At 46.6% G+C, this 14,784-nt stretch overlaps 1 protein-coding gene across 3 annotated transcripts in view; it reads right to left on the bottom strand.

The window, feature by feature from the left end:
* The window catches only part of FAM13B (family with sequence similarity 13 member B), a 694,693-nt gene that overhangs the window by 428,961 nt on the left and 250,948 nt on the right, over window positions 1-14,784 (bottom strand). The window lies entirely within an intron of this gene.

The following is a 14,784-nucleotide window of genomic DNA, read 5'->3' as shown; positions in this document are numbered from 1 at the left end:
TTTAGGACATGTACATAATATAACAATGAAGACATAAGAAAAATTATTTAGAACCGGGCACATTGGAGCAGGACAGTGCCACTTTACATTTTTGAGCCAGTTGTCTGGTTCTTAAGGATACTTGGTATGGAACAAGTTACTTACCTGTAACTAGGATCTATGTGATCACTGTGACGGACGAAAATGCTGATTTTCTTATTTTTTAGCCCTTTACACCACATATATATGCTGGGGGAAGACCCCCCCGCATCCCCCCCATATTAATATACTCTAAGCCCCCCCACATATGTATATGGTGTAAGGGAGGGGTTAAAAAGAAAATAAAGTCGGCATTTTCGGCTGTCGCAGTTCCCAGGTCGACATTTTTGTACGATTCCCTGTAACTATTGTTCTCCAGCATCGGTCTGGCATGGATTTACATGCTCATGAATATTCAAAGTCATCAAGCTGGGAATCCTCGATAAAAGAAAAAACTGTTTCACTTACAAACTGTCTTTCTCCTTCAAACCAATCACTGAGCTCTGGGACATACTGCCCTCAGCCAATGACAGCCCTCTCTCCAAGCCCCTCCTCTGGCAGCCATCTTCAGATTTGGTAAGCACGTAAAGAATCCTTTGAGGAACTCCTTGACGTGACAGTGGGACCAAAAAGAACACCGTCCTGGAGACCTGGTGTAGCAGGAGATAGCCGCCAGATGCACTTTGATGGAGGCATGCGCTGGCCTCGCCTTGGCCAAGGACAACAAGTATGGAAGAATCTGCAGGGCCATGACCCTCAGAGGGTTGATCTTCTGCATCTGTCGCCACGTAGCTAAAAGTGTCCACTTGTGCCCGTAGCACTTAAGAGTCAACAACCCTGTGGCCCTGGCAAGGACCTCCCTGCAGTCCGCCGGCAGGTCGTACCCTCTGAACTCAAAGGCTGCAGGAGCGAAGCCTTCAGGTTCAGCGACACTGCGTCGTGATGCAGGATTGCGCCTCTTTCCCAGGTGAGCAGATCCGCGACCACTGGCAGCTTGACTGCAGGTGACGTTGACAGACTGAGAAGGTCCAGGTACCAAATCTGCCTCGCCGAGGCGACAAGTATCATCCTGCATCAGCACCGTTTGAGTTGATATGACTTGCAGCAGGAGAGGGAGCGCGTACAAGAAGACGCCTTCCCACAAGAAGGAAAACACGTCCTCCATGCTCCTCGGCTGGTGTAACCTGCTGGCGAATTTCTGACATTTGGATTTAGTTGTCGCAAACCGATCGATCTGGGGTCTGATCCATTTGAGGAAGAGGCTGTCCACTTGATCCTGTCAAAACTCCCACACTTGCCAATAGCGCAGTTCCCTTCTGAGGGAGACTGCAATGGTGTTCTGGACTCCCGCCTGCGCCCTTCTGGAGAACAATGGGGATCTGGTTCCCCCTGCTTCCTGATGTAGAACATTGTGGTGGTATTGTCAGTGAAGACCCTCACCACCTTGCCCTTGAGAGACGGAAGGAACAACTTGAGGACCCAGAACACTGCCCACAGCTCCAGGATAGAAATGTGGAGATCCCTCTCGTCCGGCCACCACAGGCCTCTGGCGTGCAGACGTCTGGAGTGGGGTCCCCAGCCCTCCAGGGAAGAGTCTGTGGTGACCGTCTCTTGGTATGGGGGGCTCTGGAAATCTGTGTCCCCAGCTATCCTGAATCTTTGGGACTTGGTGTTTATTGAGACACCGCAGGTCTAGAAAGGGCCTCGAGCGCTCGGTCTTCTTTACCAAGATGTATCCGAGTAGACTCCGGAGCCGCTTTGGAACCAACTCTATCGCCCCTTTTCTTAGCATGGCCCTTAACCTCCTTCAGGAGCTGAGGGATGTGCTGCTCCTGCCGGGCCACCGGTGGTATACGCTGACACATCTGCTGTAAGTCTGGAGTGTGTCGCAGTACCCTTTGGGTGCACTACAACAACCTTGACCTCCTGGCAATAGGAACCAAACCTTTGGTATAAGTCTGTACTACACAGGTTGATAGTGTGGCTGAGCAGCTAGGCTCATCTCAAGAGGGGTCAATGTGAACAGTAGGGTGGTTACACAGAGATGCACAGTGACAAGTATCCAAATAAACTCTTACACACATGGTTTCTCGATTAAATAATTATTAATTTAACAGTGAGTTTGAATAAGCCTTCAGAAGGGGCAATATAATAGTAACACACAAATACACTCCAAATTACACTCTTAGTTTCTCTAAATCAGCAAGTACCCATTTGGGATGAGACACACACACTTCCTACACCCTCAGGGGACTTAAATAGTTGGACACTGTGGACATTAATATATCACTGGTACATTTAGATCAATACTGAGATGTGTGTCAAAGTAAAGGGATTTTAGAATAAGACAAGAGATCACACAAATATTCTTAAGCAGGTAAGTACTTTTGAACCCACCAATGCAAATTAAGTTAACCTTTTCCTGGAAGGAAGGTACCAACAAACAATCGGAGGAGAGAAGAGTCATTCAGGGACCCTGGCCAGCCAATGACAACTGGGCAAAAGTCTAGGTGAGCAGAAGCACTTCTTGAAGGTGAGTAAAAGTCTTGCACAATATTTTAGTAGTCTTTGTAGAAAAAGTAGAATTAATGTAGTGCCACAAGGCGGGAGGCCTGTGAGGCGTAGAAGATGCAAGCACCTCTATCGGAGCAACCAAGACTAGTCTCAACTGAGAAAAAGTAAGGCTACAAGACAAGAGTTAAGTTCTATTAGATTGTACAGTACCTTTGTTTAGAAGTAATGGTTCCAGCTGGCTTCTGTTCCGGTGTGGCTCTGCAGATCCTTTAGTTCCTGTGCCTCAGTCGTGGGGACAAGAGGGAGGATTTCTGGGGACTCCTACAACACAACAGGACGATCAGCAACAGCAAACGGCAAACTTCAATTTAGTGGCACTTTGGCGTTTCAACTCCTCGCGTCCGACAGCAAATAGCAACACTGCGGTTCTCGGCTACCACTTCAGGCTTTCCTCGCACCTGGGATCCAGCACTGTGTTGAGGTGGTTCAGAATTAGTCAGTCCTGCTTCAGGGAAGTCCAGAGGATGATCTTGATGATCGGGTCCGACTTAAAAGCGATCAACTCTGTTTGGTGTTCCTCTCCCTGGCACTTCGGTTCCAGCTGCAGCAGCTGAAGTACAGCCTGCTCCGAGAGGATGCCCAAACGAGTTCACTTTGGAGTTAATTGGTCCCACCAAATCCGGCGGGGTTGGGGGGGGTGGGGGGGGGGACAGAGTCCTTGCAGGGCTTCTCTTGACGAGGTGAATTCGGAGCTTCAGCACATCAGCAGGGCTTTCATTGGTCCCACCAACTGAAGGGGGGGAGGGAGGGAGTCGTCCTTGCAGGGATTCTCTTGACGAGGTAAATTCGGAGCTTCAGCACAGCAGCAGGGCTTCACCGGGCAAACCAACGGTCTAGGAGTTGCACCAGGCGTCTCTTCCAAGTTCTTCTTTGGATTCCTTCGTCCAATGGTCGACTGCCTTCCAAGCAGCCAAAAAGCCTCTCCATTTATGCAGGTTGCTCCCATTCATCCCAGCCCAGCTGTCAATCACACAGCAGCGTGGCTTGTCCTTGCTGGACAGCAAAGCCGGCCAATCACCTTTGGGTGCATTCCTGTAACCAAGGGGATTAAAGCACAGGGAGCTTTGGCACCTCCCTCGCTTCCTCAAGGAGGACCTTTCCAACAAGAAATGGCGAAAAAAGACTACCAGGCCATTTTCACAAAATGGGCACCCATGGGTGCTTTACTGCAGCTGCAATTGCAGCCCGCGGAAGAAACACTCAATGGTAGCAAAAAGTAAACCACTGCCACCAGCCTTTAATTGTAGAAATGGTAAATGTTACATGAGAAACTAGACAAAGGGTATGCTAAGTAACCACTCTAGCACCCTATGGTAAGATAAGTGTTTGCTGGGTCTAGAAAGTTACAAAATGTAAGTAAAGTCAATTTCACTTAAATGATTTTGGAAACGATAGTTTCACCAAAAGAAGGTATTTGGGAAATCTGAAAGACTTCCCTGTGCCACTGCACTGAAGGTTTTGTGTGACAATGCAAAAAGATGATGCCTATGGAGTTTGTCAGGCTCCAAAACCAAAAGAAACTGTTCAAATCACAGAAAAATACAGGAGAGTGGGAAAAGGTCTCACTCTCTCCAGGATGAAAATTAAAAGTCTTAAAGTCCAGCAAAAGAGCTGGGGGTCTCTAGGTAGAAGGGAATTGGCACATTTCTGAGCATTCTCCCTAACCGCGCCGGCCCCGTTGTTCGTTTCGTCTTTGGCAGGATTCACGGTTGGAGCCAGTCTCTGGCTCCAGCGTGTGGCAGGGCAGGAAGCAAGGGAGGTCATTGAAACGACCGGTCCTTAGTCTATGATTGGCTTGCTGGCTGTCCTTGGAGGACAGCCACCCTGCTGTGTGAGTGACAGCTAGGCTGTGAATCAATGTGAGAAACTTGCATAAAAGGTGAGGTCTTTTGCAACAAAGGCAGAGTCGCCACCTGGACGAAGGAACCAAAAAAGAAACTGGAAGAGAAGCTTGCTGCACGCTCCTGGACCGTTGGTTTGCTCGGTGAAGCCCTGCTACAGTGCTGAAGCTTCAATTTTCTTATCGACTAGAGAAACCCGGGACGGACTTCTACTTCCCTTGGGTTAGTGGACCAACTGAGCCCAGGACAAACTCGACTCAAACCCCCTCTCCATGCAGGCTGTACTCCTGGCACTCTGTTCCAGCCGCAGCAAAGAGGACAGGAACACCAGGAACGAGTGCATCTTCTTTTAGCCAGACCTGAGCTCCAGGAAGATCCCGCAGACCCTCCTGAAGCAGGGTGGCCCAAGCCTGAGCCACCTCAACAGAGTGCTGGACCACAGAAGCAAGGGGAGACACAAGGTGTCTAAGAACCACGGTGGTGCTATTTACCAATAGCTGAAAATGCAAAGTGCCGCAGATCTGAAGTCCATTGCTACCACTGACCTTCAAACTGCAGTGCAGGAGTCCTCCAGACGTCCTCCATCTCGTCTCTACGACCAAGGCCCAGGAACTGCAGGACTGCTACCTGAAACAGAAGCCAGCTGGATCCTCTTCTTCCAACCTATGGTACCGTCTTGGCTAAAGGGGTACTTACCTTTTTGGTCTGTAGCTTGTCTGGCTCACTTGAGACTTACAGAAGCGGCTTTTTCTGCTTGCAGCTTGGCTATCACAAGCCTTACAGCTTGGGACCCAACAGTGATTCTTTTCCACAAACTATATATAACATTGTGCAATACTTTTGTGCTATCTACAAGTAGTGCCTCAGCTCCCTAAACATTGCTTCAATTGACATTGGCTGCCCTGGCTCCCTGCAGACTCTTTGGACCCATTGACTTTTTGTTGTACTGTCTCTTATCGGTGGTACACAAGTTACTTGAGAGTGGCGAGTGAGCTAGCCGAATCAGACCCAAAACCTTTGCTTTACGGGGTCCGGCAGGGAGCCTGCATGTCACCATGTTTTTATGACATCGTTATGGTCCCCTTTTTCCAGATGCTGGAACAAGAGGGGATTTCATTCCCCAACTATGCGGATGTTTCGCAATGCGTTAACCCTTTGACAGGATCCCATGAGGTGGACAAAACAAATATCAATAAAATCTATCATACGATACAAAGGTGGATGGTCCTGAATGGACTGGCACTGAATAGTACATTTTGAATAAAAATCTTAATATGGGGGAGCAAATGAGCATCCTGGTCTCATCATCATCATACTTCATCAAACTGTTGCGCCAACTTCGTCCTCTTATTTCCGCAAAAACTCAGAAACGCTAGTGAGAGCGATTATTCGCTCCAAGATAGATTATTGCTGCAGTCTTCTAGCAGGCTCCTCTAAAACCGATCATCGCCTCGAAGTGGTGCAGAACGGGGCCGTAAGAGGTGTGAAAAGACTGAATCGTAGGGAGCACGTCTCGGATGCATGACGCAGCTTGCATTGGCTTCCGGTACAGGCAAGAGTGCATTTTAGGATGCTATTAATTACTCAGCAATGCCTGGCGGGGCATATGCCTTTGTATCTAATGTAAGGTGTAGAAAAAAGGCAGAGTCTTAGATCGTTAAGATCTGACAACTCCAAACTGCTTAAAACTAGACGCGGCAAAACCAACAAAGTGCGCAATTGAGCCTTTTTCATAGCAGCCCCATTGGCTTGGAATCTCTTGCCTCCGGAGCGAAGAGTCATTGAGTCGACCGAAGTGTTGAAATTATTTTTATTCCGCTAGCCCTTTATTGAATGTTCCGAGCTAGGTTTCTGTTTGTGTATATTACATCTATTCCTTCACAATTAAGCCCATGGGTACCGGGAGCGCAATATAAATTACATAACATAACTTGTATTGCTGGGAAAGGGTTAACCTATAATACGTACTCGATTGCATTACGTGTTAAAAGTGATATATCAATGTCCACAGTGTGTGTGCGTGTGTGCCCGTCCGTGTGCGTTTGTGCCCGTGTCATGATGCCTACCCCCGGTCATCCGGTTCAAGCCCATCAGCCCCGGGAGCAGGTATTTAATAAAACCCCAGCAGCCCCGGCTGGGAGCTGTCTGGGTTCAGTCCTGGCGCCTTAGGCACCAGGCTCATAATAGAAATCAGTCCTGGCGCCATAGGCGCCAGGCTCATAGACTTTACTTACCTCATGCAGACCATGCTGCAAATGAATCCAAGCCCACGTGAGGCCTGGATGGGACTATTTGTTACAGGGACTATTTTTTACTCAGGTGTGGTTCTGGGGAACTTCTTACCTGGAACTACTTTGGAGGCTATTTAAACCACGCCCGAACGCCAGCACATGCTTCGTGTTATTCTGCATCCAGCAGCGTAACGCTCACCGTGCCTGCAGTCAGCATCCAGTATTCAGCCACGCCCGTCTCTAATCCAGAGCTCCTAGAAATAGAAGAAAGAAGAAGGAAAGGTTAGAAAACATTTCAATCCTTACCTGAATTCCGGATCCATCACGTCTTAGAACTTGAAAAGGCCATTATTCTACACGCGTTGCATCGACAGCTGCAGCGCCGCGCCATACTCACCAGTCCTCACAGCATTTTTCGATCCGGCGCAGCCTCCATCATTTTCTCCGCCGAATTCCACCATCTAGGGGACAAAAGAAACATAATGTGAGACGAGAGCCAACAAATACAACCTCTCCACCATAGATTTACCTGATTAACAACCAGAGGCATTGTTCTGTAACAAAACGCAACTTCTTACGCCGCACCTGTAAGGAGAGAGAAACCAGCAATTTAAACACACGCATCTTTTGCCAGACAGTGTTGGGTAATACAGACTCTTACCTGAACACCAGCAGCTGCCACAAGACAATCTTCCCTTGGATCCAGCTGCAACACAAAAAAGGAATGTACAAGAGTGAACATCGGACATATTGAACTCTTTGAACTTTATACTTGCAGGTTTTTGCCTGGAACCTCAGAGTCAATACTCATCTGGAACTCTTCCAAAGCCCTCAAACCAGTGAAGTAACTGGTATCTATGCGCCCCTGCATTCCACGCAGGATGGAGAGCTCATCATTTACAAACATAAGGTGAGTTTACTGAAAGTGAATATCGGTGGTGATTAGTGGTGATAACAGTGGGGTGCCATTACTAAAATCCATGGGTGGCTAAATCTCTTTCTCCACTTGTAGGAGAATATTTCTACGGGTCAAGCAGACGAGATTAGGCGATCCAGTCCAGTCTGTCATCTCTGCACTACGCTTAACGTTGGAGGAGGTCGCAGCTGTCCGGGTCCGATCGACGCCCCTGTGGGAGCCAGGTGAGCGCGCCTGCCTGTCTGTGCGTATGTGCCTGTGTGTGCCTGTGTGTGTGTCTGTGTGTGCCTGTGTGTGCGTGCGTGTGCGTGTGCCAGTCCATGCTTATGTAAAACTTACTGTTAAAATTATTTTACTAGAAAACCTTGAAACAAGTGTTATTTGAATACTTGTGTTAGGCAGAATTGCATGTAGTACCCTCTGGGACCACCACATACAATTAGGACTACAGGTGTAAGCAAAAACCAACCTTTGGTATAAATCTGTACTACACAGTTTTTGTTAGCTGAGCAACCAGGCTGATCTCAAGAGGGAATGTTTGTGAGCAGTACAAGAGGTTGCACAGGTCTTACCATCACAGTGGTTCAAGTAGACACTTGCACTCAATGTTTCTTGGTAAAAACACTTATTAATTTATTACACAATCATTCAGAAAACATTCACTAGAAGGAGGAAACTTAATATTATACCCAAACACTTCAATAACCAACCAATGAGTTTCTGAACAAATAAGGCTCCCTGAAATAGGAGCAAAAGGGCATTTCAGTTACTTTCAGTGGGAGTAAAAAGGCACAAGTTAGCAGAATAGATCACATACTTTCTTAGGCAGCGCAAATAGTTTTAGTTCACTAGAGGACTCGGTTCAGTTCAATAGGCCTAGGCCAAAGTCAATGGACTAGTGTCTTGGATAAGAAAGAGCAGTTCTTGTAGTAAACGGTAAAGTCTTTGTCAAAGTTCTCAAAAGTAGTTTTTACGAAAAAGAATCATATGTTGGGTCACAAGCTGATTAGGCCTGCAAGTTGGGAAAGTTCCACGAACTTTCACAGCGAGAGATACGTTCTCTCAATCGGGTTGGCACAGTACCTTAGTATGAAGCAAAAAGATGCAGCTGAAGACGTTGGTTCCTGGCAGTTCCGGCAGATGTCACGGTTCCTGAGCCTCTGTCGTGGGACTCCTGCACTGCACGGGATCGTCAGAAAACACTGACAAAATGGAGTCACTTCAGTTCCAGTAGCTGTAATTCAAGCACACAAGCTGGTGTCCCTCCCCCTGATTAATCCTAACCAGCTCCGAGAATGGTATCCAGGTGGCTTACGAGTTGATAGGTCCCACCAACTCAAACGAAGAAGTCGTCCTTGAAGGGGCTTCTCTGTCGAGATGAATGTGGCAATTCGGACCTGCAGCAGGGCTTCACCGGGCACACCAAAGGTCCAGGAGTTGCAGCAGCCGTCTTCTTCCAGCTGGTCTTCGGTTCTTTCGTTCCAGTGGTCGACTCTTCTTTCCAGTCCAAGAGACTCGCCTTTTAAACCGTTTGCTCAAAATCATTCCAGCCTAGCTGCCACTCACCCTTGCCGGACAGTCAGCCAGCCAATCACGCCAGAGTGCATGTGGGTCTCCTAGGAGACTAAGCACAGGGAGTTTCTGTCACCTCCCTCACTTCCTGCCCACCTCAGACGCCAGAGGCGCTCTTCAATCCTGAAGCCCACCAAAGGCATAGAAACAAAGGGACCAAACCTGGTTTGGCGCACAGAGACAAACACTAGAAAGACCTTTCCAAAAAGAAATGGCGCAAAAAGAAGACCGGGACCTGTTTAAACAAAGGGGCTTAAGGCGCCATCTTGGAAAACATGGCTCCCGTGATTTTTAGCTACCGGTGTTCGTGGTCGGGAAAAATCATGGTAGTTCACTGTAAAACCACTGCCACCAGCCATTTCGATAGAAAAGGGTAGCATTTGACTGCTACTTGAGTTTCTAGACACAGGGGATACTAGGTAACCTATTGGAAGATAGTGTGTGATGGGACTAGTAAAGTCAATTTAACCTTACATTCTCTGGGAAAATGTATTTTATCCCACAGAATGTATTTCAACCTTTAGGAAGTCTAAAAAGAATTTCCCTGTGTCACTGCACTGAGGGTGCTGTGTAACACACATGAGAAGATGCCTATGGCGTTATCTTAAAACTCCATAATCAGACCACAAGAGTAAAACACATATCAAAATACATGAAAGAGTGGGAAGAAAGGCTCACACTCTTTCCAGGTAAACATATCAAGTCTTCAAAATCCAGCAAAGTTGCTGGGGGTTCTCTAAGGTGAAGGGAATTAGCACATTTTTGAGAATTCTCTCTAACATTTTAGTAGTTTGGCTGAGCAGCCAGGCTTACCTCAAGAGGGGTCAATGTGAGCAGTAGGGTTGTAACGTCTCACAGTGACAGTTATTCAAATGAACACTTCCACTCAAGGTTTCTTTGACAATTATTAATTTAACAGTCAGTTATATAAGCCTTCTCCAGGAATAAGCAAAACATGTGACAATTATAATACACTTCAAAACACTCTTTCTCTAAATCAGATACCCATTGGGGATGGCACACAGACCCTTCCTACACCCTCAAGTGACTTGAATAGCTAGGACACTGTGGACATTGATTTATCACTGGTACATTTAGAGCGATACTGAGTTTGGTGTAAAGGTTAGACATGGGAATAAAACAAAGGTTAACAAATGATTCATAAACAGGTAAGTACTTTTTGAAACCTTCCATTCCTGTGTGAAAGGTAAAGGCACAGAGTCAGAGGTAAGAAGAGTCTCAGGGAGCCTGGACAGCCAATGTTAACTGGGACAAAGTCTAGGGGAGCTGAAGATCTTCTTGGCAGGTGAGTAAAAAGTCTTGCACAATGTCTTTAGAAATGTTTGTAGAGATAAGTGTCACTTGAAGGGCTACAAGCTGTGAGGCTTGTGAGGGACAAAGCTGTAAGATACTCTGCAAGGGCAACCAAGACTGGTCTCGACTGAGAGCAAGTAAGGCTACACAATAAGAGGTAAGTTCTCTCTCAGTGGTCGACTGCCTTCCAAGCCAAAAAGCCTTGCCTTTTATGCAGGTTCCTCTCATTCATTCCAGCCCAGCTGTCAATTACACAGCAGCGTGGCTGTCCTCCCGGGATAGTCAGCCGGGCAATCACCTTTGGGGTGCATTCCTGTAACAAAGGGGATTAAGCACAGTGAGTTTCGGCACCTCCCTCACTTCCGGCCCTTGCCAGGCATGCTGGAGCCAGAGACTGGCTTCACTCATTAACCCCGGCAACAATAAAATGAACAAAGGGACCAAAACTGGTTTGGCGCGCAGAGTAAATCTCAAGGAGGACCTTTCCAACAAGAAATGGCAGGAAAAAAACTGGGGCCATTTTGACAAAATGGGCAGCCATGGGTGTCTTACTGCAGCTGCGAATGCAGCCCGCGGTAAAAACACAAAACGGTAGTAAAAAGCAAACCACTGCCACCAGCCATTAATTGTAGAAAGGGTAACAAAAATGTTACATGAGAAACTAGACAAAGGGGATTCTAAGTAACCCCTCCAACACCCTATGGTAAGATAGTGTGTGCTGGGTCTAGAAAGTTAAATGTGAGTAAAGTCAATTTCACTTCACTGCTCTTGGAAACAGTAGTTTTACCAAGAGAAGGTATTTAAACCTTTGGGAAATCGAAGACTTCCCTGTGCCACTGCATTGAAGGCGCTGTGTGTCACAATGTAAAAATGATACCCATGGAGTTTGTCAGACCCCAAAGTAAAAAAGAAACAGATCCAAATCACAAGAAAAATACATGAGTCTCAAGGTTAGAAATTAAAAGTCCTAAAGTCCAGCAAAAGAGCTGGGGGTCTCTAAGGTAGAAAGGGAATTAACACATTTCTGAGAATTCTCCTTAGCACTCGCCCCCCTCCCCCCCAGACTAAAGGACATGAGGATTTAATCCACTCCTGGATGAATCTCCTTACTCCAGTCGGTCAAACTTTCTGGAGAAACCATCAGCAGTTTGGTGATTACATCCTGACCTGTGTTCTATAGTGAAATCAAACCCCTGAAGGCTGAATGACCATCTTAACAATTTTGCCCCCCCTCACCTGCTTTTATCTCAAGGGCTGGTCTGTTTGAATTACAAAAGTAGATCCATACAAGTATGGTCTAAACCTCTTCAAAGACCACACAGTGGCAAAACATTCAAGTTTTATGGTTGCCCACCTTGTTTCTCCGTGCTTCAGTTTCCTACTGATGAAGCAGATACCTGGATGAGAAAGGCAGGGAACACCCCGACTCAGAACTGCACCTATTCCTTTTTTTTTTTTTTTTTTTAAATATTTATTTACAATTTAACCAACAATACAACAGTCACATAGCAAATACCATGAATGAAAAACGAGAAGAAAGAAGAGAGAAAAAAAATAAAATAAATAAAATTAAAAAAAAACCCCAACTGTTAACTGCCCCTATTCCTGTATTTGAAGCATCAGGTTGTACAATAAAGGACTGGTTGTAGTCAGTAGCTCTTAGGACTGGAGCTTGACAAAGAGCTTTCTTAAGTCCTTCAACTGCCTTAGTGCACTCATCATTCCATCGAACCTTCTTGGGGTATTTACGTGAGGAGATCACATTCAAGGGAGAAGCTATGGTCCCATAATTCTTATGAAGTTCCTATAGTAACCAATGAGAACTAAAAAGGCTCTCACCTGGGTTTGAGTAGTAGGGGTGGCTCAGTCCTGTACAGCTTGTACTTTGCTAGGCAATGGCCTTATTTCACCTCCTCCTGCCTCATGTCCATGGTAGACCACTGCACTCCAACCAATTTGACATTTACTTGCCTTTATGGTCAGATTGGCCTGCTCAAGAGCCTGCCATACATAGTGGTCAATATGTTCCTTCCAAGTAGGGCTGAAAATTGCAATGTCATCCAAGTATGCCATGCAGAAGTCCTCCATCCCATTCAGAACATGATATACCATCCTTTGGAATGTAGTAGGTGCATTCTTTAGTCCAAAAGGCATTACCTTAAATTGGTATAAGCCAACGGGGGTAGAAAATGCAGTTTTCTCCTTGACATGGTCTGTCAGAGCCATTTGCCAATAGCCTGATGTTAGGTCAAATGTATTGAGGTACTTGGCTGAACCAAGTATACCCACCAGCTCATCAGTCCTAGGTAAAGGATGGGCATCAGTCTTAGTGACTGCATTTAGAGCTCTATAGTCCACACAGAATCTCAACTCCTTGGATCCTGCCTTTGGCACTAGTACAACAGGACTAACCTATGGACTTGTAGAGGGCTTTATTACCCCGAGATCAAGCATCTTCTTGACATCTTCCTTTATGTGGATTCTTACATGGTCTGACATTCTGTAACCCCTGCTTTTAACAGGTAGTCACCAGTGAGGATAGCATGCTGGCCCCAAGGGGTCAAGCCTGGTGTTAGTAAAACAGGGAGGCAAACTGAATTAACAGAACTTTGCACTCCTCCTGTTGGTTCAGAGTCAGAGCAGAAGATGAACTCCTATTTTTCCATCTAAAGGCAGTCCCCTGAGAAGGTCAGGTAGAGGTTCACTCTCCTCCTTCTCTTGATCAGATGCTAAGAGCAAAGCTCCCATTTCTGGTCTGGATACATGTGCCTTTAGGCGGTTGGTGTGAAAGACCCTGGGGGCCTCCTTGGGATTAGCCAAATCCACCAAATAATTGACCTCTCCAGGTTTGCCCACAGCCTTGAAGGGTCCAATCCATTTGTCCTGTAAGGCCCTCTGCCTTGTAGGTACCATAACTAGAACTAGCTGGTCATGAGTAAACTCAACCATGTAGGCCGTCTGGTCATGCCAATGTTTTAACCAGAGCCTGACCTGCTTTCAAGTTATCTGAAGCTACTGCCATCTGTCATTCTCCTTCAGAGTCCTAGCACATAGTGACTCACTGGCTTGTGGGAAGGAACACTCTCCAACCCTTTCTTGATTAGTGTCAATGGACGTCTAACCGGATGACCACAGAGGAGCTCAATGGGGCTGAAGCCAACCCCTTCCTGAAAGGCTTCTCTATAAGCAAAGAGAAGGTATGGCAGTAGAAGGTCACACTTTCTTCCAAGTGGTTCTTCCAAAGCACCTATCATGCTCTTCATAGTTCTATTAAACCTCTCCACCAACCCATTGGTTTGGATATGGTAGGCTGTTGAGAACTTTTAGGAATGACAAGAACAAATGGAGTGTATTGAAAAGATGGAACGGACGGGAGTGCATAAAATAGAGGGAGATCATGGAACGGGTGGAATACATGAACCGGATAAAGTGCATGGAAAAGACGAGTACATAGAATCTTATGGAGTGCATGTGATGGATGGAAGGTCATGTGACGGATGGAATGCATGGGACGGTTAGAGTGGATGGAACTAATAGAGTTTATGGAAAGGATGGAGTGGATTAAACGGATGGAGTGGGTGGAACCGATGGAGTGGGTGGAACGACTGGAGTCGATGAAAAGAATGAAGTGGATTGAATGGATGGTGTAGATTGAACAGATGGCCTGGATGGAACAGATGGAGTGGATGGAATGGAACGATCAAATCAAGAAGGCGGAACAGATAGAGTGGAGAGAACAGATGAAGATAACCGAACAGCCTAACTAGATGAACGATCGAATGATAGAATGAATGGAATGACGAATAAAACAAGTAAAGAACCAGGCAAAATGTGTGAACAGACGAAGCTGATTGAACAGACTGTGAATAAAACTGACTGAATAAATGGTTCAGATGTGCGCTCGATCTCAAGCACCTACTCAAAACTACCACATCACCACGCTTAGTCTCTTCTATACACCACTACTCAACTAGAACACAGGAATACTATGACACATTCGGTATAGCTGTTCTCATACCAACACCTGCCACATACTCCCCATCACCCTAACCAAAAACAGCTGGCTGCACACCCGCCAGCCTAGGCTTTCTCCTCAGGCCTAACGCAGCCAGAATCGTTCCGGGTAACACCATGCCAGAACGAACACATACTCCTGATCTCCCAGCCACCACATCTATCTACCGCTAAGAAGCAGCTATCATACGAGTACCACACCTGCTGCACACGCCCAGTGCTCACACACACACCTTATGACTCTCTCTCTACTGACTTGAACTACGGTTCCCGAGGGCGTTCAAACTACCAGAGCCTTGAGATC

Source organism: Ambystoma mexicanum, chromosome 2q, assembly GCF_040938575.1.
Source record: "Ambystoma mexicanum isolate Mex_15411 chromosome 2q, UKY_AmexF1_1, whole genome shotgun sequence".
NCBI lineage: Eukaryota > Metazoa > Chordata > Amphibia > Caudata > Ambystomatidae > Ambystoma > Ambystoma mexicanum.
Note: the sequence above shows the minus strand (reverse complement) of the source record. Positions and strands in the feature narration are given on the sequence as shown.